The 24,242-nt window shown below is 46.6% G+C and overlaps 2 long non-coding RNA genes across 2 annotated transcripts in view; both read right to left on the reverse strand.

Annotated features, from left to right (window-relative positions):
- LOC137141408 (uncharacterized) lies at positions 1 to 24,045 on the reverse strand. The gene is made up of 3 exons (XR_010916621.1): positions 23,984 to 24,045; positions 7,596 to 7,698; positions 1 to 194 (listed from the first exon to the last, which is right to left on the reverse strand). It is a non-coding gene; the product is annotated as an uncharacterized lncRNA (long non-coding RNA).
- Positions 1 to 24,242, reverse strand: part of LOC137141389 (uncharacterized) — a 96,928-nt gene that overhangs the window by 781 nt on the left and 71,905 nt on the right. The window lies entirely within an intron of this gene.

Consider the following 24,242-nt stretch of genomic DNA (forward strand, 5'->3'; position numbering starts at 1 on the left):
CAAAACAGAATTTATGAGATGCTGGGCTTAATCATCGGCAAGATCCCAAGTCAGATGATGAAGGAGGGATTTTTCTCCAATCGCACATCCGAAGGATGTTTGTAACATCCAAAGCCTTTGGCAGAAACTAAACCCCTCAAGATATGCATGGAGACAGATAACCCATGGAGCTGCGGCTGATTTACAGGAAAGGCCTGGGAAGAGAATAAAAACTGGCAGGCAATCTATTTATAGCAGACGTCCCTCCCACAGGTGTGGCCATACTAATTACTGGCCAGGGTGAGGGCCCCAGAGGCACAGGTCTCAAGATCGGAGGTCAGGCAGTATAGAGCAGGGCTTGATTTTTAAAAGTAGCTGCCAATCCCGCTGACATAAATTGAAATTGAGACTTTTTTGCTTAAGAAATGGAAAAATGGCCTTTTCCCACCAATTAAAATGTTATATCTATTAACAGAAATGTTGATCATCATTTTAGACATATTTTCATTTACTGAAAAATGTGTTTCTGACCCAAAACCAGATTTTTGGTCAATGAAAGATTTGGAAAACATCAGTAGAAACGTTGGTAAAAAGCAGCAGACAATTTTGTGCAAAATAAAATAGAAGTATAGTAATGAGGAAAGGGTTGAAAATTTTCCATCAAAATGTTTCTGTTGTTGTTTGTTTGTTTTTTAAAGTGGAAAATGGCTCGTCATAATTATTATTTCCATGGGAAATGTTTTTAAACTTTAATTGAAAATGAACAAAAACGCTTTTGAGTTACTGAACACTGAAAAACGTTCAGGGTTTTTTTGTTGTTTTTTACTATTGAAAAATTTCAGCTGATTTGGTTTTAATTGAAAATTTTGCCCACATTTTTTTTTTAGCTGCCCAAACTGAAATTTTTGAGTTCTCAGTTGCCGGGGCAAAAAAAAAAAAAAAAAATCCAAAATAATTTCATTTTTTGGCAACTAAAAGCCAAAAGTTTTTGTTTTCAGGCTTTTGACCTTTCAGTGATCGGCACTCCATATTTTTTGGAAGATGTAAGCAAAAATGAAAACATTTTCTTTTTCATCTAAACTTTTCATGGTGAAAAAAGAGAGTTCCCCAACCAACTCTAAAAATGGACCATTTCAGATGCCGTGAAATGAAACAATTTTTAAGTGCCAGTATTGTTTGTAAAGTCATTTCCCCATTTCTTTACAGGCTTTAGTGCTAGGTGCACAGAACTCTCCCCCCCCCCCCCCCACCCTCCCCCCAAACCCCGCCCAAAGTGTGTGCAGCACGGTTGTGTCAGAATTATTATTTAGATTACCATAACTAGGAGGCCTAGTCAAGGACCAGGCCCCCATTTTGTTCTTTGTTAGTACAGCACCTAAAACAGAGACAGTCTCTGCCCCAAAGAGCTTACAAGTATAAATGGTCACAGCTATTTTTGCTTACTCGGTTAATGGATATACAGTGTATACATGGGAGCTATACACAATTAAATAAACCCTTCTCCATTGTTATTTGTATTGCAGTAGTGGTTAGGGATCCCAATCATCGACCAGGACCCCATGGCACTACATTAGTGTTGTGTTTTCTGCATTGGGAATGTGTAGTGCAGTCAGATGTTTGATGGAGATACATTTCCTTTATGACAGGCACCAGTACACATAGTTCTTCTGACTGTTTTGAGGGTTGGAGGCACCCTTGCTTGTCTGTCATCACCCTATTCTTTAATAAAATCCACACGTATTGCACCCAAAGGGGTGCCAGTCCCCATTGTAGAAGACAGCAGCAAACATAACAACATGAAAATGCAAGACATGACAGTGGCCTTCTTGTGGATGGATCCAGAATTGCCCAACTGTGGGTCACATGCCCTATACAGCAGCACTAGCAGAGATCCATCTTTAGGAGGACATGGGTTTGAAGGAGGAGAATCTGAGACCTACCCTGCCATAAAGTTCTAAGCAGGGAACCTGGTTAGCCTCACCCTTCTCCCAACCCTTTAGCTGAGGACTGCAGAACACGCTGCACAGGTGAAGTAGCGAATGGTGGCAGTGCATTGGCTGGCAACATGAGCAAGATGACTTTGCCTTGGTCCAGAGGAGCAGATCCAGGTCTTAATTCCCTGCTAATATCACATATCCAAGGGAAGAGTGTTTATGACTGGGTGGAAAGCCCGCCCACACCCTCCCTTCCATGCTGAGAAATGTGTCCCTCCCCCCACCTCACCCCACGGCCAGCCGCAGGCACTCAGCTCAGTGCTGTTTCAAATCATGCTACACTCTGATAAGCGTTTGTGAGGCTTTAAAATGATAATTGCACAGTATGGGGCATAGCATAGCGGTGGCCCCATGAATATTCAGGAGCTGGGGACCAGCAATGTTACCACTTCCAAAGGGAAGACAGTGGCACGTATCTGATTGCAGCTGCAGCGGGAACCAAACACAGCAAAAGGTCTGTCTCCTCCCCTAGGCACATGGGAAAATATTATTGCACAATCATTACTGTGCGCTTCTGATCCCACCTTCCCCTTACTGATCTCCTGTTAGCCGTGGTATTTCCAGAGCTTAAGGTGTAGAGAGGAAGAGTCCCCACAAAGCAGGATCAACTGAAGTTCATCTGTAGAGGATGCAAAGAGTTACTGAAGGTATCTGAAGGGATAGGCTGGTCTGCTCCATGGTCTAAACTCATTCCTGCAGCAGCTCCAGCAGGCAGAGCCTTGTTGTTAAAGCTGTGACTGGCTGTCAGGGTTCCTGGGTTCTGTTAGAAGGAATTAAGATCCCCGTTGCCTTGTAAACCCAGAGCAACTCTGCTGACTTCAGGGGAGAGGCTCCAGGTTCACATGGATGTTAACAAAATCAGAACGTGCGTCTCGGCTGAGGTTACATAGGGCTGCAGCCAGCAAAGTCAGGAACACAACCTAGGACTCAGTCCTACATGAGCATCTTCCCTTCAGGGGTAGCAGGGGAAACGATCAGAGAGAACAGAGAAAGCGACGCAGAAAGCACTGAGCATAGCATGTTCAGTGTGGGGCAGCCATCCCCGCTGCTCACCTTGCAGAGGCTGTTTTCAACGGTTCAATGCGACTGACATCCACCAAGAAAAGGTGCCATGAAATCAATTATCCTAAACTCTGCAAGGAAAGCGGCTGTAGCAGAGCAGCAGGATTACCCAGAGGGGGTTCACGCGCCCCGGCTGGCCTGGATGGTTGAAGAACATATATTTCAAAGATAGTTTAATTAGCATGATATATGTCGCCTCCCATTGATCGAGTTTCCCAGTGCTGCAGGAATCTATCATGGGGAAAACGGACAGCATTGATTGTTTTGAACCCCTTGCTGGAATAACATTGACTTGTGTTATGTTTAATAAGCAAATAGCTTTGCCGTAAATATAACCAGAGGTGATGCTAGGACAGGGAAGCGTCTGTCCCAGCTGGCTTGTAGGTCTGGGTGTGCTAAACACATGTTATTCTAAGAGACTCTTATTGGAGGCTACAGCACCGGCTACAGACAGGGGGTAGGTCAGGGCAAATGGCTTTCACCGGCCCATGTGAAATCTGGGTCCCTGAAGGTCAGGCTAGCACTGGAAATGCCAGCAGCACAAGGGACAGGGAACCTGTCGTCATGGAGCGCGTGAGCTGAAATGCCATCTCTGACACACTCGCTGTGCCCTTACCATGCCCGTGTTCCAGGGAAATCTTGGACAAACGGCATCGCCCGGGATAGGATGTAGTCAGGCTGCTCTGTGCTAAGTGACTTCTACAGGGACAGTCTCAAAATTCACACGGGAAGGGGGGAGGAGAAGGAAGAATTTCAATGCCACAAGAGGGAGTTCAGTATCCCACTCCCACTGAATGTCAGTGCCAGCTAGGGTCCTGTTCCCTTGACTGTCAAAGAAAGGTGGGTACTGAACTGTTCTTCGGACATCCGCCCCGAGATCGTTTTTGTTTAAACACTCCTGAGTTACTAGCCTCAGGCTAATAAAACTGATTTACTTCTCACCTACTTTTTTGTGCATGTCATTGGGCCACAGCAACGAAACCAGGCTTGGCCAGCTTCACTGTGTGTTTTGAGCCGGTTTTGCTTTCTGGTTCTCATGCCCTAAAGCAACATGGCTGTGCTTGGGCTTCCAGCAATGCAGGGAAGTGTATACATCTCAACAGGTGCCAGTGATTCGACCCCACTCGATCAGCAACGCGTCACTCAGCTCACTACAACGCAGACATGCTGAGATGCCTCTAGTTGTATGTGCTACTGTTACAGGCTCTCATTCTGCATTGTCTGGCCTGCGCCTCCTGTGGACATTTACACCAACACAAAATGAGTTGTAATACGCTGCAGCCATGCTTTGCTAAGGCACTGTGCACCCACGGACAGCGCACGAAGCCTTGGACAGAGGAGAGCAGGGTCTATTCCTAAGTGACTTGGTTTCCTCTGTCTTTTCCCTTCAGATGGTAAGGTACTTGGAGCAGGGACTCGCTCTCACCTGTGTTTGTACAATAGTTGGGGCCTTTAGAGGATACTCTAATGCAAGTAATTTTACATCTATTTTACACAGGTGACAACAAGGGGCAGGGCACTGGGCAATCAGAACCCCACTGAATTTAACAGATGAGTGTTCTCACCACCTCCCTGGAGGAACCCAGCAGCTCATGGGATTGGGCCTTCAGCATAATCCCCCCCCCGAGCTTCTGAATCCCACCCCACCCCCTGTAAGTAGATCACACCCCAGCAGTGAGAGGTTTGAGTCACTCAGCGAGATGGGATGCCATGAACCTGACCACGTTTGGGGAGATGGTAAAGTGACCAAGGACGAAGTTGCCTGCCCTACAAAAGACAGCAGACGTCACCAAGGCCCCACTCCAGTGCTTCCTCCCCGCCCCCGGTTCTAATAAATATTAGTGAAACAAATGAAAGCAAAAAGCTTTACAGGGTAAAGCCGGAGCAGCCAATTAGCTTGTACTCTCAAAAAATTATTCACTAATTGTGCAAAGAGTTGTGTACAAAAATTGGACTAATCGAATAGATTGAATTTGATTCTGGGAAAGAAGTGAGTGGCAAAGAGGCGGCAGAATACTACTGAAGTACTCATAATCTCCTCATGTACCTCAACTCTTCCCTGTAATAAATACTTCTCAGCAAATGCGAAATTGTATCTATTGACATCAGGAGCTGCACTCCACCTGAATTACCCATGATTGTACAAGTACCTGCTTTCCAGGGCATGTACGCATAAGCCCATTATGATTATTGTTGTTATCATAGTCAGAGTGCTGCGGGGGTACAGAGGGCTTCACATCTAAAAGACCAGGTCTCCGCCTTGAGACTATGGGCACAGAAACCCTCTGGTCTCTTCTCCTACAGTGCAGCTATTCTAGCAAAAATCAGTACCCATATCCCAGCAATGGCATGGTTGCAATGTGTCTAAGCCACTAGTGGGAAGGGCCCAGGAGCTTCTGTTGCTGTGATTTATAGTAGCAACACACAAGGTCTACTGCAAATTCGGACAGAAACCCAGTCCGTCTTCTCCACCAGGCTGTCCCACAGGCACAGCGGGCATTATTAGCCAGGTGAGCAAAACAACAAACCAGGAGCTAGACGTTCATCACGGTGCTCAGTGCATGGCTGGAAGGCGCTACAATGACAAGGGCCGTATGAGAACCTGAATTATACTTGCCTCTCGCATTAGACAATCACTGAAGCGTCTGTTTCGGGCCTACAGGGACTGCGAGAAGGATGGGACTATTAATACACAGCCACCTTTCCTTAGCTTGCAAGCTGTTTGACGCAGGGACCATCAAGCATCTTTGTTGTGCCTTTGGAGAGCCCAACGCAATCTCGACGGTGTCAAACCCTGCATGGATTCTCTGAGTGGAGACTGTCCCTTTAGGTTGTTCCAGGGGCCTTGTCATGAACTGGAAGGGGACGTAGCTAGGGTTTTACAGATCCTGGCTAGTGTTCCCAGTTTGCCGTGCCCCAAGGAGAGAGAGCTCATCCCCACACCCTTTATCCTGCCTTAGAGCCACCAATCCCCAGTCTCCACTCAACTCTGTCGGGTACAGACATTTATCTATTAAAGGGCCTGATCCAAAGCCTGTTAGGTCGATGGAAAGTCTTCCATTGGCTTCAATGAGCTCCAGACAAGGCCATGAGAGAATGGAGGGCTACCACTGTAACAAGACCTTATTTGTCAGGCTCTCCAGCTTCCATTCTTCATTCCAAGACCTCAGGAGTCTGTGGCTGTCTGGCTTTAAAGGACAGCATCACACACGTTCGAAGGAAGTTCAGACCCTGCTCTGACCTGCCCCGTTGGCAGTGAAAGAGCCGGGCTGTGCATGCTTCCAAAAACCAGCCCCTCCTCCCTCCAAACAGCCAGGCTCAGCCCTGGCATTCACCGCCTCAGCGCTTTTAGCAAAAATTAGCTGGCTGCTGCATCTGAGACCACATCAATATTTCCCCTCAGCTTGTAGTAATCCTCCCTAAGTTTTGACATAACTGCTCAAGCTACTGCAGAGGAAACAACAGATCAATCCCAGCTACGGCACAAATAAAGTGGTTAAAGCAGCAGGCGGATCACTGGGAGGTGTGTATGCACACACCTACAACAGCCACAACATCAGGCTGATCCGCACTGGGGCTCTCACACGCACCCGTTTGTGCTGGTGAGAGGGGCCCAGACTGCCTGCTCTGGAAACTAGCACTCTGCAGAGAACAGGTCTAATCACCGTAACAGTACAGCAAATCTCTGCTATTTGAGAGCTAAACCCTAGTCTGGGGAGACCACATATAAGAGGTAGGGAAGAACTTAGTGAATGTAGCCAAACCCTCAACAGCACCAATCATGGTGTGGTTTGAGAGATTGCCGCCTGCCCCCTAAAGAACAGACCCTACCACGCGCTTTTCACATAGGCCACCAGACAGCCACCACGACCTATGCTGGATTTGCACTGCTGGAAAAAAAATACCACCATTAAGATTGTGATGGGTATTTGCCAATATAAGCAAGAAGTCATGGGGTAAAAATTCCAAGATTGCATTAAGAGTCTAAGTCCCATTCTCACAAGAGATTTGGGCACATGGGGACAGATTTTCAGAAGTATTTAGGCACTTCGAGATTCAGATAGGTTCTTTTGAGAATCCCACCAGGCACCTAAGTCCCATTTATTGCAGAAAGGAAGAAAGAGTTACTAAAAAAAAGTGAACCAAATATTCTATACCACTGCAGATCTGGCATTGCTTTTATTTGAAAAGCTAACTTTGTAATTACATTGTAACTTTAGTCTGTTGTTCAGGGTAAGTCAGAGGGTAATGGTGCCATTTCGGTCTCCTCAACTGGAGCCTCATGGGAGAGTTACACGGTGACTCATCTTTAAGTCATTTGATAGCTGCAAAGCTAATTAACAAGTGACCTACAGGGATGTGTAAAAATCGGGGTGTGTTTGGAGAGCAATTACTTTTAACTCCAGGGTAATTACATGCTTATTAGACCTGCTTTGTACAATAGTCGTATGCACTTTACAATTCCTTTCAAATGAATCCATCCAGAAATCCAGGTGGAAATTTACGCTGTTCAAGATCAGCTGGGAGGACAATCATCCTCAGTATGTTTTAAAAAATTACCTTCTCTGAACTTCGGGTCTTCACCTTTCAGTTCCATCCATTGGAAACAAAGCAAAGCAGCGGACTACGCTTGGTTGCCTTTGACCTCCAGGACCAGAGTCACCTGGAAGGAAATTTGACAAGTTGTTGTGTCATAGGTGGGATGAAGAAGAGTGGGGGGAAAAAAAAAATCTACCCTTGAGTTTTACATCTGCTGTCTAGCGTTTGGTTCAGATCACCATGTGCAGGTCTCTATGGCTCCATTGATCTGGCCTGTGGTTATAGCTAGATCATCATTTGTATCCCAGCAACATCTACATGCCCCACCCAGGGTAACAGCCCCATTGAGAGTCCCAGTCCTGAAAAGCCTACAAGACAAAGGGCGTGAGAAACAAACCATCATCTCCAGTTTACGGAGAGGTCCCTGCGGCAGAGAGATTAAGCATCAGATGCTCACCCAGCCACTTTCAGTGATAACCCTGGGAGGCATTTAGTGTCTGATGTCTTTTAAAAGCCTCTCTAATATTTAACCCCAGGCTCTCAGCTCCCCACACTGCCCCTCTTCGGGCAATGGGAACGTAAGTCAACCTATGTGATATCGACTTATTTTTCTAGTCTAGACAAGGCTTAAGTCACTTGACCAAGGTCACACAGGAAACCTGAGGCAGAGCTGAAGAGAACCAAGGCTTCACACACACACAAACTGAAGTAAAGCACCCATAAAAAGCAAAGCTATTTCCGAGTCTGTGCAGCCCCTGCGCAGGTCTCTGGTTGTGCTTTGCCCCGTTATTTTCTCCTGTCTCTATCTTTGACAGGACATTTACGTTTCCTGAAAGCTTCAATAAAAGCCACTTTAGCTGAAATCACCTCAATCTAATTTCCAGTCACGCATAAGAAAAAATAAATAAAGACAACCCTCAGGTTCAGATGAAGGCCTGGATCACTGACAGCTTATCAGACACACAGCCCGGTCCAATGGATACCTTTGTTTTAGCACCAGTGTGTCCTTGGACTCTAAGTGGTTTGAAAGTGACTGAAAAGCAGTCATCTTGCTAACATTCCCGCATTGGCAGCAGTGGCTCAGGCCTGGCATAAAGACAGCTATTACAAGCTGTACCTACACTATGATCGAGGGGTGTGATTCTCCAGTTTGTGTACACATTCTAGCAAGTGAGCTAACGCCAGCGTAAGTTGGAGTGTAGCTGGGATAGCATGGGCAGCGACAACGGAGGTGCAGCTAAGCCAGGTCAAGTGTAAACCCAACAGAAAATGGTGCAGGTTTACACTGCATGGCTCAGCCGTGCGTGCTACTGTAGCTATGCTGCTTCTACTCAGACTAGCCCTCATCAAGGTAGCACAAGTACTCGTGCAGGAGTACAGGAATCACAGCCTTTGGTGACTGGCTATTGATTGCCTTGAGGATGAAGGTACAGGAGTGGAGCAGTTGGGATTCGTTTCCCAGCTCTGCAGACTTCACATGTGAACTTGGGCAAATATTTAATCTGTGGCGATTAAATGTAAAATGGCGATGACAATACTTGGTTACCAACCTGTGGCCGTCTTTTTAATTTAGAGGGCAAGCTCTTTGGGACAGGGGCTGTCTCTTGCTAGGTGTGTGGACCGTATCTAGCACGACGGCACCTGACCGTTGGAGCTTCTAAGTGCTACTGTAACGGAAAGAGTCAGTGTCAGGAAGGATTTGCCTCCAGGTCAGAGGGAAAAGGGCCCTTGGTTTTGTTTTTGGTTGCCTTCTTCTGAAGTCTGGGACACAGGTCACTAGCTCACAAAAGCAAGCCTTCCATAGTGGGCTGCTTGGCATCAGCTTGCTGCCTCTCACCAAGGGAAAACTGCCCCTGTTCACTCTCCCTCCTGCTCATTTTTCTTTTTCCTTCCCTTTTTCCACAGGAGCTTTAGATTCAATTAGCTTCCAGGAAACAAGAACTGCTGTTGGGAGCTGTCTGCTTTTGAAAGTCAACTCCCACTTGTTTTAGAATTATTCCTTAGCAGCAGCAGCACAGAGGAAGTCATTTTCCTTCATGCCTTGGGGCTGACATTTGAAATACTCGGCATTATTTTAAGGTAGGAAACAGGCAATATCGGGGAAAGGAGGAAGCTCTTTTTAGAACGAGAGAGAGAGATGAAATAGGGATCGGTGATCAAGGCTTTATCGGGACAAGGCAAGTTGAACCATTTAGCTAGGAACAACTGAAGGATCTGCTCCTGTCTGAGCTTCTTTAGGGGGTCTGCAACAGCATGAGAAAGACACCGTCCCACATTGGGAAGCCAGCCACTCCACCATCTGCAAATTAGATGAAGAATGGAGCCTTTCTAAAATAGATGGTCTAGTTCAGCTAGAAGATTTTGCACTCCCTGATGTTCACCTACAGATCAGGGAAGAAGAATTCTGTCCTTGCAGGAGTTACTGGGCGATATTCTATGGCCAGTGTTATGCAGGTCAAGTTAGATGATCAAAATGGTCCCTTCCAGCCTCAGTCCATAGATTTATGAACCTACCTGGTCAAATTCCAAGAACCCAGAGGAATGAAGCTAAGGCCACAAGTTCATTTCCTACAGCACTGCCCTAGAGCTGTCTGTTGGTAACCAGACCTGGTTACCGATACCTCTTCACACGCATATTGAACCGTACATCCAGGGATCTCAAAGCACTTTACAAGCATTGTCGCATCTCTCAGGGGCTGCCAAGCTGATCCAGGTCAGACCCAGTGGGCCTCTTTTATATGACTCTGATTGATGGTATGCCCCCATTGAAGCCCCTTTGCACTTTTACACCTAGAGTCTCCATTACATAGGCAGAATGGCATAAAATGGCCATGGCACAAATGAATCAGACTCAGTGTCATCATCATCTCATTCCCATTTCACAGATAGCAAAAGGGGGGCAGAGTTGGCTTAAGGCAACTCAGCAAAACAATGGCAGAGCCGGGAGCAAAACCCAGAATTCCTGACTCCCAGAGCGTTTAGACGCAAAGTCACATTTTCCCTTCACTGCCATCCTCCCACTGCTTCTAGTTACTAGGATCCAAACAAGCCAAACTAGAAGAAAATGGCTCCCCTGAGCCCTTTCACACCCTTCCTGTCCACATGCTTTGTTTTAGTAGTTACAGTTTTTTCCAAATACCTACATGAACAGACTCAGCTGTTTTCATTCATGCAAGATTTTACAGGCTGTTTGGCTCCCTTCACACAATTTGCTCTTCCTTCCCCATGTTAGATTGCACAGTCGCTCTGCTGCCCCAGCTTTCACGCGCTAGAGTTTGGTTTCTGGGCTGGATTTGTCACAAGTTGCATTCTGTCATCACCGTTTTAGGTGTCAATGCGTGCACGCCCAATTAGAAGAAGAGCCTTTAAAACCCGAGAGCTATCGCCCTGAACGTGAGGGTAGAGGGCAGTAGCTAAGGAGAGGATTTTTTACAGCTGTAAAGAGGCCCCTTAACTGTTTCTGCCTGCAGTGCAAACTTTTAAGCAATTCCAGGCAACAATAGTGAGCGAACTGAAGCAGGAGCGGAGTGGTATTTCTCTTCCACCTCCTGCAAAGAATCCTGTGCATTAGCAGCCTTGGACAAAGGACACAGACTGGGAAAGTATTGGCAAAGTACTAGCAAAGCAGTGCAGCTGACAATCTGTCATGACCAGCATCAGTGCATCTCTGCACTAGATTCCCCCCTTTTTAAATATAATCTACTCCCTCCTTCCCCCCCTCTCCCCATGAGCTCGCATTTGCATCTCTTGGTTCACCTCAAACTCCTCCTGAACAAGATTCACACTGCCAAGCACAACTGAGCAGTCCAAGCATAACCGCCTTTCACACAAGCGCTACCGCCACTGGCCAGCCAGCCAGTCAGCTGGTACGAGTCAGTGCGTCTCCATCGCTCTTTGGGTTACCTTCCATCAAGGGAGTTTTTTCCCACAAGGAAAAACTGTGCTAGTGGGAGAGGGGGTATATTTTTTTCCAGCGTTGTCAGCTCCAGCCTTGGCAAGGAATGTTTGACCCTGAACAGGGGCTTTGGCACCACTTTGTCCTCAAAGTGCATTTAGTGAGTGTGAAACATGCAGCTGGAGGAGAAAAAAAAAGAAGATTGCCAAGCGGCTCCCTCAAATTTTCCAATAAAAGCAAATGCCTCGTGAGAGGCTCAATGGTGTGAGCAGGGCTGAATATCATTGCAGTATTAGGCTGCTCTCTGCAAAGAGCCAGGGACAAGCTGCTGAGACAGGTCAGCTCACTGTGCATCTGTGGAGCTGTGGGCCACCGAAACAAGCAGCTTCACCCCCCGAGTGCTAATAGCAGGACCTGGCTGAAGACAACTGACCGTCTGTCCACACTGCAAACTGAAGTGCTTGTTAGGTAGCCTACAGACAGCAGTGACGACACGGTGGCACACGTGCATTGCTGGCCCTCGGTGGGCCTGACTCTCCTGCCCGTGATGCCATCATTTTCCAGTGCAACGGGGAATGCCAAACAGACATAACCCGCTACCAGGCTAGAATGGCGGCACTGTATGTTCACTTGGCACCGATATGAATGACTGCCAAGTGCAGCCACGGGCCCTGGGACTCTCAGGGAAGGGAAGGGAAGGGTTGTGTTTGTGACCACCACACAAAGTCTTTCACATGCAGGGAGAGCAGGTACAAAGGATGTTTTCAAGCCAGAGGCATTTGGCTAATCACTTTCATGTGATTAGGGCTTGAAAACATACATGTTACCCCATCAAATAATTCTTAGCATGTCCTTATTGGATATGGGATATCAGACGCTAAATACGAGTAAGAGACCCTTAAAATCAAGGTCACGCTAATAATGCTTATGGACCACTTCCCAGGAAACCAGGAGACCGGACAGAACCGACAGTCATGGCCAGTGACATATAGGCACGCTCTTTCCTAGCAGCCTTCTAGCCTTCTTTCACCCAGAACCATGGACCACGCTCCTCAGTCCTCCAGCATCTCGCACTGGCCCTTGCTTTGACATAAAAAGGATGCCGTCAAGTTAAAAATCAAAGGGCCAGTTCCAAAAGGCCTCTCTGTCAAACTTCCTATTGTTTGTATTACAATAGCACCATCCAAAGCGCAATAACCCTGTCCTGTGTCTTTGGAGTCCTCGTGCAGGAAGGTTGCTCGGGGAGCTAACCCTCACTTAAGGCCTTACCCCATTCCACTGGGGTATCCGAGGTTCCCCCCCCAAAGAATACTTCATTTCCATCCAATCTTATCAAACTCGAAAGATACTGAGACTTAGCAGTATCTAACCAGATATGTAACTAGATCTCTTATCAATCATGCCAGTGCTACACGGATATCTGCCCAGTCCTTGAGCAAGCCCCTCAAGTCCTGTCCCAGCAGAACCTGGGCTTATTGTGACACCTGGGATGGATTCTCTGAGGTCGGTAGCTCTACTTTGGCCATTGCAAGATCCTGGTGAGGCACGCGGAGTGTCCCCACGATTTTATACCTTAAACAGTGGCTGTTAGCAGGGTAGCCATCATGCTCGCACTTGGAAAGCAAGAGTTTATAATAAAATAGTCACCCATAAAGGCTGAATTTTTTTCCTTCAAGACAGACTCAGAGTGATGCTCGATAGCACAATATTACTGGAACCAGATTCTTAGCACTTTCTTCATTGGCTACAATTACATGGCTTGGAGAGCACCCTAAAAGGCTGAAATTGCAGTGCTAGTTTAGCAGTAAAAGCCCTTGCCATCTGTTCGAGTGTGTAATAGCTGCCTCTAAGAGCTGTGCATTAGAAGAAAGCAGCAGCACACCTGGGTACCTGGTACCCTGCTGTAGATGAAACAGCAACACAATACTTCAGCGAAGAAATCAAAGAGGTGAATGAAAATCTAGGGCAGGCACAAAAACAACTGTGCTGTGTTTGTTAGGGGAGGCACAATGGACTATGCAAGGAGCCTGCTGCATTTGAATGCAAGAGGTACCACATACATTCTATTTCAAGCGCCTGTCAGCTGACAAATTGCTTATGCCCAGTGATTTTCTGTATGCAAAATAGAGCCGTGAGCAGATCAGAGCAAACCCACACGGATGCGCTCATACAGCAAGTGAGGAAGAGATTGGGAGCAGAGGACTTTGCTCAATGACTGCATTACTCCTTGGGTGATAGCAGATAGCATGTGTGAAAAAACCGGGATGGGGTGGGGAGGGGAGAATAGGTGTCAATATAAGAAAAAACCCTGAATATTGGGACTGTCCCTATAAAATCAGGGCATCTGGCCATCCTAACCACTCCCTTTAGCTTTTGGGCAAAGAGCTGATCTGGCCAAGGGACAGATTACAAAGAACCGGTGGAAACTCACAGAGTTTAAGCACTTTGGCTTGTGTAGCTGAAAGGGGAATAAGCAGCATTTGCATCCAGCAAACAATGCACCCCACCCCCATCATCCTGAATGATTTCATCCTTTTGGTCTCTGGAAGAGGCTGAGTCTCTAGTACTTTTACATCTGCAAGACAACTGGTTATCAGGGCTTTTCTTGATGCCTTTTCCTGACCTGGCCCCCAGGACGCTGTGAACATCCCTGCCGTACTGGTTAAAAGGATCCAAGAGGATCCTGGGAAAGTCAGCCAGGTCAGCTTGTCACTGCTCCCGTCCTGGCTCACCCCTTACGTTCCTATATTTTGAAGTCAGGGGCGACTTACGTCTTGTGAAAGTAGGGTAGAGAGGTGATGTCAGGCCTCCTACTGTTCTGCACCTCAGTCACAGCCAATCAGACCCCCCCCCCCTTGCCATTCTGATTCCAGGCTCCCCACACAGCTCTGCCAAGGTACTGCAGTCCTGATTGGCAGCACATCCTAATTCATTCACAGAAGCCCCAGCCATCTCCACTGATGCACCTTGCTATGGTCCTGCAGCACTCCGCTGCTATTCCAGCCCTCCTCCTGCCCCCAGATCTGCGGAGCCACATTTATCTAGGTATTTATGGCCCTATTACCATCGTATCTAGCCTCACACCAATCATGCGAGGCAGGGCAATGCTGTTACTCCTTTGTAAAGTGGGGGAACCTGAGGCACAGAGAGACTTAATGACTTGACTCATGGCACCCTGAAAAGTCAGTGACAGAACACGGTTAGAGCCAGGTATCCCATATTCCAGGCTAACATCTCAGCCACTGGACCAGTCTTCCTACCCTGCTATAGCCCTTTTTTATTCTAGTCCTAGCTTTCTGCACCCACACCTATCAGTGCCCCTCCATCCCAGTCTCTCCCCTTGCTATTCTAATCTGCAATCTCAATCATGTTAAATAGGGTGTCTAGACTAGCATTAAAGGGGGGTGTTGGATCAAGCTAGCTGCCATGCTTTCTGAATGCTACTCAAGGCAAACTGTACTTTAGCACATGCTAAGCCAGTCATGTTAAAACCATGGCTCCCCCGAGCAGATTTAGCACATGGGCAGCTCATTGAGTATAAAGTACTACATGTCTTGTGTAGAGTTGTAGCTGGCTTGATCTCATCAACCGCATCAAAGATGCGCTAAGATCATAGCTTTAAGCACTTGTTAAGACAAAATCATTGGGGAGGTAATCCTGTGATGTGAACTCAATACACAGGTGCTCCAACACAGCAATTAAACACAGCCTTAAAGTATGTGGCCTGGGGCTAGACAGCTTCATTATCTGTGTCAGCTAGGGGCTTTTATTTTAAACTGAAGTAGTTATACCAGTACAACCTCTTAGTGTGGACGCAATTATACTAGTATGAAGATACATCATAGTGGTCAGCTTATTCCCCTTCGTATATTGGTCCAGCTTATTCCCATACGAGAACCTTCATACTGGTCTTTCTGCATCCACCCAAGGCGGGTTGAACTGTTGAACTATCCTGGCACAATTAAAGCAGTGTAACTTGTGTTAAGACAAGGCCTGAGCATGTGGCCTAGATCCATGGTTCTCAACCTTTCCAGACCACAGTGTCCTTTCAGGAGGCTGATTTGTCTCGTGTACCCCAAGTTTCACCTCACTTAAAAACTTGCTTACAAAAAAAAAAAAAAAAAAATCAGACAAAAATACAAGAGTGTCACAGCACACCATTACTGAAAAAATGCTTCCTTTCTCATTGCCATACAATTATAAAATCAGTTGCGACCCTCCAAGTTGAGAAACGCTGTACATAGGGCAGTATAAATAAGTCACTGTCTGTGTGAAATTTTAGTTTGTACTGACTTTGCGAGTGCTTTTCATGTAGCCTGTTGTAAAATCTTGGCACGTATCTAGATGAGTCGACGTACCCCCAGAAGACCTATGCATACCCCCAGGGCTACGCATGCCCTGCTTGAGAACCACAGGCTTGGCTGAATTGCAGTCAGTAGGAACAGCAATAGGGCAAGTTTCTGCCACATGCTGCTCTGCCAACATGCAACCAGCAAGCGAATCACTCTCCCTGACCCATTCATTTCTTGGTATCCCTGCTGAAACTTCCAGCAAAGGGAGACAATTGCTGCGGTGGCTTGTGGAGTGTAGACAATTGCTCAAGGTATTGGACTGAAACTGCCAATTATATGGGCCACCAAGCGGGAATGACTGTCATTACTTCCCAGCTAGGGCCGGATTTAAACAATAAGGCTGCAATCTAAGGTGCAACCGAGGTGGATGTGCCCATGCTAGCTTCGCCTGCAGTAGCACATCTAAAGTTAGCAGGGTCGATATGATGGCACTCGCTTCAGCAACAGGTGTAGATACCCAGGGTCCCTGGCATTCTTCTAGAGTCTGTGCTGACGCCTATGCGGTCATGTGAGTGTTGCAATTATTAGCCAGGCTAGCACAGATATGTCTATGCCAGCTGCAGTCACACCTGGGTTGGCAGTGCAGATATACCCACATGAGCAGCAAAAAGTCCCTGTACTCCGCACCCACACCCTGGAGCGCTCTCTCTTGCAAATGCATATTCAATTCCCTTTCTGAAAAGCCACTGGAAGATTAGTATATAGACAAACCTTTTGGGAAATGTTTTAAAACATCAATCAAGCTAATTAAAGACAGAGATGTATTTTATCATTAATCTGCCATTTCTCATCTCTTCCGCTTTTTTAAAAACTTCCTTTCGATCCCTTTTCTTCTTTCTCGCAAGCACATATTGTCAGTGTCAGGCGAGAAGGCGGGAACCGGGAGAAAGTGGAATTGGTATGCTTTGCAGAGACTCGGGACACCAGGGATTTATTTTAATCCAGTCCATTAATCAATTTCTCTGTAGAAATTGAATTAACCGTCTTTCATCAGCTTCACATCCTGGGACTTGAAAACAGTAACTGCGACACGGGAATGCAAATGAGGTGGGAGCTCTGCACATTCTTTGTCGCACATGCAGAGAGAGAGAACATCTTTAATGACAGACTAGGGTGTTTTGCCCATTTTCTGAGAGCACTGGGCTCTGTCCATTCCTCCCTTTAACACGTGCCGCTCAAGTTACAGGCAGTCCATAACTGGCAAGTGGAAGATACAACGGCCCATCTTTCAATCTGAAGAAGGTCTCCACCTCCCTTCACTAAACACATTCACAATCACATCTTGCTCTGTTTACTTAAAATACAATTTAAAAAGCAGACCTTGTTCCTGGATTCAAAGACAAAATACAGTACCTTGTACTCTTCCTTTCATTTGCCACCAGGATTTCCAACACAACGTAAACTCAGAACCAAAAAGAAAGGATTCCTCATAACTCTGCCTTGAAAAAAATCCATCTCTACCCCTCTTCTCAAGGCCATCTTCCACCATTTACTGAAGGCGCTCCATGGAGCAGGGAGACTTTTGCAGGAGACAGCTTTCTCTAAGGCTAGTCCAAGACCATGGAACAAACTCTCCCAGGAACTAAGGGCCAACACGGATCTCACCATCTTCTGCTCCAAAAACTGACATATTTCTGACTTGGCCTTCTCCACACTCCATAGTGTGCACATTTAAAAATCCATAAAAACAAAACTCAGCTGCACACAATTGTCCCGCATCAAAAGGAGATGGAACAAAACACAACAGATGTTAGCCATATTGCTTAATGCACAACTCCAAGATGCTCATTTATGATGGTCATAAGCAGGGCCCACACGGAGGAGGGGGGAAGGGTACACTTTACTGGGGCCCGGAGACCCTGGGGGGCTCAACCCAGGCTGCGACCCCCCATTACAGGAGAGGGCCCATGTTAAAAGTCTGTACTGGGCCCGAAAAAATTATGCTTGGGCCTTGGTCATAAGGGCAGGATAGGTACCTGCATAGAATAAAATCAAATCACTTCTGCTGGAGTTTTACAGGAAGTAGTTGAAGCTTCAGCTGCAGTGTTTCAGAACCCTGAACCCTAGCTGGGTCTAAGAATTAACAGAGATTTTCAAATGAGCCAAGGGCATTAGGAACTTTTGAAAATCCTCCCCTGGGTGCCTAAGTGATTTAAAAACACAATTCCCAAATGGTCTCATAAGTGCTCTTAACTATCCCACCCCAAAATTCCACCGACTTTCAAAGTCTCAGGAACTTACCTCCCTTAGCCACTTTGGAAAAGCCCAGTCAATATTAATAGGCAGGGTTCGGAGAGTGTTTTCCAGTTTTTAATTTCCTTATTCTTGCCTACTCTCATGCACCCTCAGCTCCTCCAGGGTCAGCACCGGCAATGCCATGCTTTTACGTTGCCCTTCAGGCAGGGAAAGGACTCCCTGCACCCGATTCTCTGTTGCTCTCAACACTGCCGAGCAGGAGTAATTCCGCAGACGTCAGTGGAGTTACATTGCATAAGCAAGAGGACACAAGCTCTATGGGGCCAAATCCTGCTCCACTGCAGTCAGTGGAAGATTCACCACTAAGCTCAAAGGGGTCAGGATTTGCCCTGAGTTTGTTGGGAAGGCTTCTCTAGAAAATGACATCCTCAAACGCTCAGCTACCTAGTAGGGACCTGATCCCACGGCCACCTAAATAGTGGGAGTGGTTCCATCAATTCAGTGGGCTTTGGATCAGACCCTTAAGATGGGTTCCAGTAATTGCCTCCATTAACTACTCTAAAACCCCACAGCCATTTAAGTTAACCTGAACTAATTTGGAACAAGACAAGACGGGTGAGGTAATATCTTTTAGTGGAACAATTTCTGTTAATGAAAGATCCGAGCTTCCAAACTACACAGAGCTCTTCTTTTGTTCTGTGTGGGACCAGCATGGCTATTACACTGCAGTTAACTTGGAGCAAGACACAAGAAAGATCTACTCCCCCTCCCCTGTGCATATTATTTTCCATCCCCAACCCAAGAAGCAATAAATGAAAGTGGAATTTGCAAGGGAACGCTGCTGCATTATTTAAAAAAATGCTGATGAATAATTTAGTCAAATGAGTCTGTGAATGTTAGACAATATTGCATTACAAAATAAATCAATTACAATACACAAAATTCCTACGCTCATTGAAAAACATTGCAAAGGCAATCTATATTCCTTTTATTTAAAAGAAGGAGAGATTTAAATAAGAATCTGTTATAACAACCAAGGCACCATTGCTAGCATCTTCTTTATAGAACCATAAAAGAAACAAATCCTCTTTTGCCAACACTGTGTTCTCTTTTTCAATTAAAGTTGTTCTATTTTTGCAAGGTTAACTTTGAACCCACAAGGTATCCTGGCTTACAGAAGCTGTGGAGTTAGTTATCTGCAAGTATACATAAATTAGCATCTATTTAGTCCACACTGGCCTTCTTACAAGGCATCTTCTTCAAATGCTACTGGTAACCGGAAGGATCTTGGAGCACTAGAGTCAAGGGAACTAAATAAGTTCCCAAAAGGATTGTCTGATCAGCCAGTGGCAGTCCTTGGCTTAGTGAAGAGGGATGGTCTTGTAGTTACAGAACTTGTCAAGTACACAGGAGATCTTGGCTCAAGTCACAGCGCAGACTTCGTGTGACATCAGCCAAGTTGCTTCCTTTGTGCCTCAGTTCCCTGTTTGTAATGCAGGGGTCATAATACTGCCTTCAGCTGTCTTGATTATTATATTGGGAACTATCAGGGCCGGGACTGTCTTACTCGGTGTACATCTAGCATAATGGGACCACAATCTCAGGGGGGCCTCTAGTGGCTACCCATAACAGAGACTCCATTGCTGAGATCCACCCCTGGCAGTAATGAAATGCTTTGCGCTTTATATAAGGATTGCAGATTTCCAAACACTTTGAAAAGTGGGTGTCGTTTTCATCCTTGTTTTAGAGCTGGTGAAACTGAACCCCAGAGCAAACCGATTTGCCCAAGGAGTTTCCATGGCCCCTTGTTAGCATAGTATCTGAGCCTCACAAACCATAGCCCTGTGAGGCAGGAAAGCACAATATCCCCATTTTACAGATAGGGAACCAAGCCACAGAGAGGCCAAGTAACGTACAAGGTCACACAACTGATTGTGAGACCAAGGAATTTAATCCAAGTCCCTGGCTAGCAACCTAACTCCTACCCCACCCTTCATCTATTCATCGGTAGTTGTCAAAGACTGAGAGAAATAGAATCCAGGTATCCTGATTCCCAGCTCTGTGCATAGGCCCATAACTGCCTTCCTGGAGCAAGCAGGTTCAAACGGAGCCAGTAAAGGTAGGTCTCCACTGCAACAAAACACCCACAGATGGCTCAGGTCAGCTGACTCAGGCTCACGGGGCTCAGGTCTATAAAACTGCAGGCTAGACATGTGGATTCAGGCTGGAATGTGGGATCGGGACCCTCCCCACTCATGGGGTCCCAGAGCTTGAGCTCCAGACCAAGCCGGCATATCCACACTACAATTTTACTGTCTGCTGCCCAAGTCCCAGTCAGCTGGCATGGGCCAGCTGCAGGTGTTTTACTGCAGTGTAGACACCCCCTAAGAGCCAATCACTAAGAATTTTAAAATCCCTTGAAACTGGCAGCTCTGAGAAACCTATCTAACATTCCCCAGCTACAACAGGCACGGCAGTTTCTTCTTGCCGGCACAGAAGTTGGGCTGCAGTTAGTTATTGCTTTATTTTGGACTTCAAGGGCTTAGTGAGAGAACTCTGACTGCTCAGAAGTGAGATCCAGGCCCAGGCACGTGCCTACTTAACTGAATACTGGAAAGGTGTTAAAATGTTAGGCCTATTCCGGTCTGTGAGAATTGGTGGATAGCTTTACAGGGAAGCCTTCAGCACTCAAGGGGTGCATGCATTCACTTGGCATCCAAGTGCAGAACTAAAGAACCACAGGAGCCGAGAACCAGAGCCAACAGTTGTGAATCCAGGACAAATTACAGGACAGGCTATCCATGGGGCGGAGGGAAATCTGTGCTGTGTCAACACAATTTCCATGCACTTCAGCAGAGAAAACAATCCCAAGTGTCACCAGTCCCAAGCATTCAAACATCATGAGCCATGCCTCCCCCCCCCCAAAAAAAATTCCTGAGATTTGAGCCTTGAGGGGCATTTTCAAGCTTTTCTCCAAAGCCAGGAAGACTAGAAAGTTGGGGGAAATCTCAGCTGGTGTAAATTGTCATAGGATTTACATCAGTTGAGCATCCTTGCTTTTTATTTTTAAGTGAAAGCTGCAATTATCACAGTTACATGACTCCAGGAGCTGGGGCTTTAAGGAAAAAACCCAATTATATCAAGACAACAAACAAAAACAAAAAAATCACGAGAGTTGACAGCAATGCCAGCCCTCCTCAGCCCTTTATCGGTAAGCCTATTGGCTTTTTTAAAAAAAGCCATCTGTATAAAGACCGTCACCAGACTCACCGTCCAAACATGAGGCAGGGACAGAGGGTGGAAGATATCTGACATCTGGCCAGTGACCAGTGTGGAAGAGGAAAGGAAAGATCTGGGTTGGACCACTAGACTGGGACTTCAGTTTACCATGACTGGGCCCATTTAAGGATCACTGATAGCTAGAAAAGGTGCCCCTCTGCCCTCAAAGGATTAACCAATGCCTTGGTAAGGGGAGGCTCATACATGAGGTCTGCATGCTTTGAAAGCTCCAGAGAGCTCTGTTTAACTGCAGAAGGGCTAATTCTGTTCTGTACAGGGGCTTTGTTCTGAATCTTCTTATTTAAGGATAAAGGGGTAGGGAAAATGCTTTATTTCCAGCTCTTTGCTTCCTCCAGTCTATTCTGCACAAAGTCCCCTCCCATCTTTTGTTCCAGGATTATAAACAAACTGTTGAGTTTTCCCTTTGGTTCAGCCCTTTTTCCTTTCAAGACCCCTTCACTGCCCAAGGCTCCTACACAGAGCTTTTTAGTGTTGAACATAAGTCTCTGACAAGATCTCAGTGGGACCAGTGTTTGGAACGGAGGCTGCTCAGAGCACATGTGTTGTGCTAGCACCATGGTTTAGGAACTGAAAGAAGAAACAAGCTTTGTCAGAGGGCATGACTCACCCCTGGTGTAAGTACAGAAGTCAGTCCAGATATGTCAGAGATTAATTTGACCCAGAGTGAACGTCATATGCACGTAGGAACATCAACATCAGGCCTGCAGTGCTGCTTTTTATTTTATTAAAGGTAATACATTTTAGATTCTTTTTATTTTTTCTCTTTTGGCTTTTGAATCTGTGAAGTCACATTTTCAAGCTTCTCTCCCTGGCCATAAGAATTAGAAACATGCTCTTCTCTTCAAAACGGAAGCAGAGATGTTCCCATATTCACATGAATCCAGGAGCTACGGTTTTGAGAAACACACCAAATATCACATCCTTGTCCCTTCTCTAACCAGAAGCTGAGGCAATGGGTGATGCTGCAACCTCCAACATTACCCTCACTGCAGCAAAACAGAACACCCCGCTAGGGGAAGGTGTCTTTTGCACACATGAACCCTGAAAGTGCAGATGAAAGTGTCAATCATGGTGTGCCTGCAAAGTCATCAACACGAGGAACTGGTGGAGGAGTAAGTCCAGGCAGTTTAATTAACTATGGGATTGCAAAAAGGTTAATGGGAGTGGGGGGCGGGGAGAGAGAATAGGGAGACGCAGATAATGCAAAGACCTGGAAATAACCTCACTGATTTAAAGCTTAATTCTCAAGGCCCTAAAACCAGCACAGCTGCTGCTCTGAGGATGTGGAGACCACTCGACCAGCAAGAAATGAAGGCCACAGAGGAGGCAGTGCAGCATCAGGGAAAATACCAAGCACAATAGGATACAACTTTAGGCCCTGCACATGCTCCACTTACCCAATCTGAGGACCTGCTGTAATCAGTTTGGGGTCAGTGCTGCAACAAACACAGGTAAAAATGGCAGCATAGTGTACAGAAAACAGATGGTTGTGTGGCTAACGCAGTGGCTAGGTGCTCATCGGGTTGGGTTCACCTCCCTACTCTGCCACTGGCTCCCTGTGACCTTGGGCAAGTCACTTAGATCCAGACCCATCGAGAGCTGATGGGATTTAGGCTGCTCAATCAGTTAGGCAGTGCAATGCTGAGCACAGCTACGCCTAAATACCTTCCAAAGTCTGGGCCCAAGTCCGTGAGGCTCAGTTCTTCCTTGCAAAAGGGCGATAACAGCACCGCCTGCCACCCATGAGTGTGGTGAGGGATTAGAAACTGCAACGTGCTCAAATACCACAGCGACAGGGCCATCGAAGTACTAGAGACAGATTTATACCAGCTCAGGTTACGTCTATACTGCAATGGGATGCGTGACAGCGGCTTGCGTGGGCATACGCACGCTAGCTGTAATCTAGCTAGCATGCTTAAAAATAGCCAGGCAGATGGGGGGGTGTATAGTAAGGGTTAGTAACGTGAGTGCATACGCAGGGGACTAGAGCATCGAGGATCTAATTGGGATGAGTCCCATTGCACTAGGTGCTGTACATACATGTAGTAAGAGATGTCCTGAAAATCTTACAGCCTAAATAAACAAGACTGACAAGGAACGGATTATCCTCCAGGTTAATGATGGGAAACTGAGGCACAGAGACTAACTCACTCACCCACCCACCCAAGGAGTGTGGAAATTGAACCTAGTTCTCCTGCAGTCCCCTCCCCATGATCAGCTTTAACCAGAAGACCACAATGGACAAAGTGGCACCAGGCTGATAAGCAGCATTGTGCTGGGCTGGAATCACTGCATTTCCTCCCTCTCAAAGGCCCCACACCAGGCAAACTTGTCTCTGCACGTGTGGCTAAGATGGATAGATAGATTTCCAGAGCCCCAGAACACTGCAGTGACCCAGCCCTCTGGCTGAGCCCCAAATCACACAGCTCCAGAAGTCACCATTGTCTGATGGGCCAGTCTGGGCTGACCCCCACAAGACAGGGGAGCAGGGGGAAGGACACCAGAGAGAATGTAGGAATTCTTTTACAAAGCGTTTCAGCATTCACTGCATCATCAGCTACACCCAGAAGTCTTCAGTCCCATTTCCCAATAAGGTCTCACCTCTCAGGCAAGTCCAAAGAGTCCTAGGAAGACAGCCCACCCCCACCGCTCCCCAAACTCAGTACCTTTTTCCCAAGGTGATTGGTCTTGCCGCCTTAACACTACCCCTTCAGTATGCAGTCTCCTCAGACGCTGCCTCTCCTTTTTCTGTCTGGAATGAGCTGAGTTTGGCTTATATAGGCCCCAGGCTTTGCCCCTCCCAGCAGCTTCTAAGAGGATTGGTTAATTGCCGCCAGCTGCTTGAGGATTTTTTTCTTTTTCCCCCTATGACAGTTCACTCTGTCACTAACCTACTGCTGTAATTCTAGAGTCAGCCACAAGGAT

Source organism: Emydura macquarii, unplaced genomic scaffold (assembly GCF_026122565.2).
Source record: "Emydura macquarii macquarii isolate MOO-44397 ecotype Brisbane River unplaced genomic scaffold, CSIRO-AGI_Emac_v2 contig_3059, whole genome shotgun sequence".
Lineage (NCBI taxonomy): Eukaryota > Metazoa > Chordata > Testudines > Chelidae > Emydura > Emydura macquarii.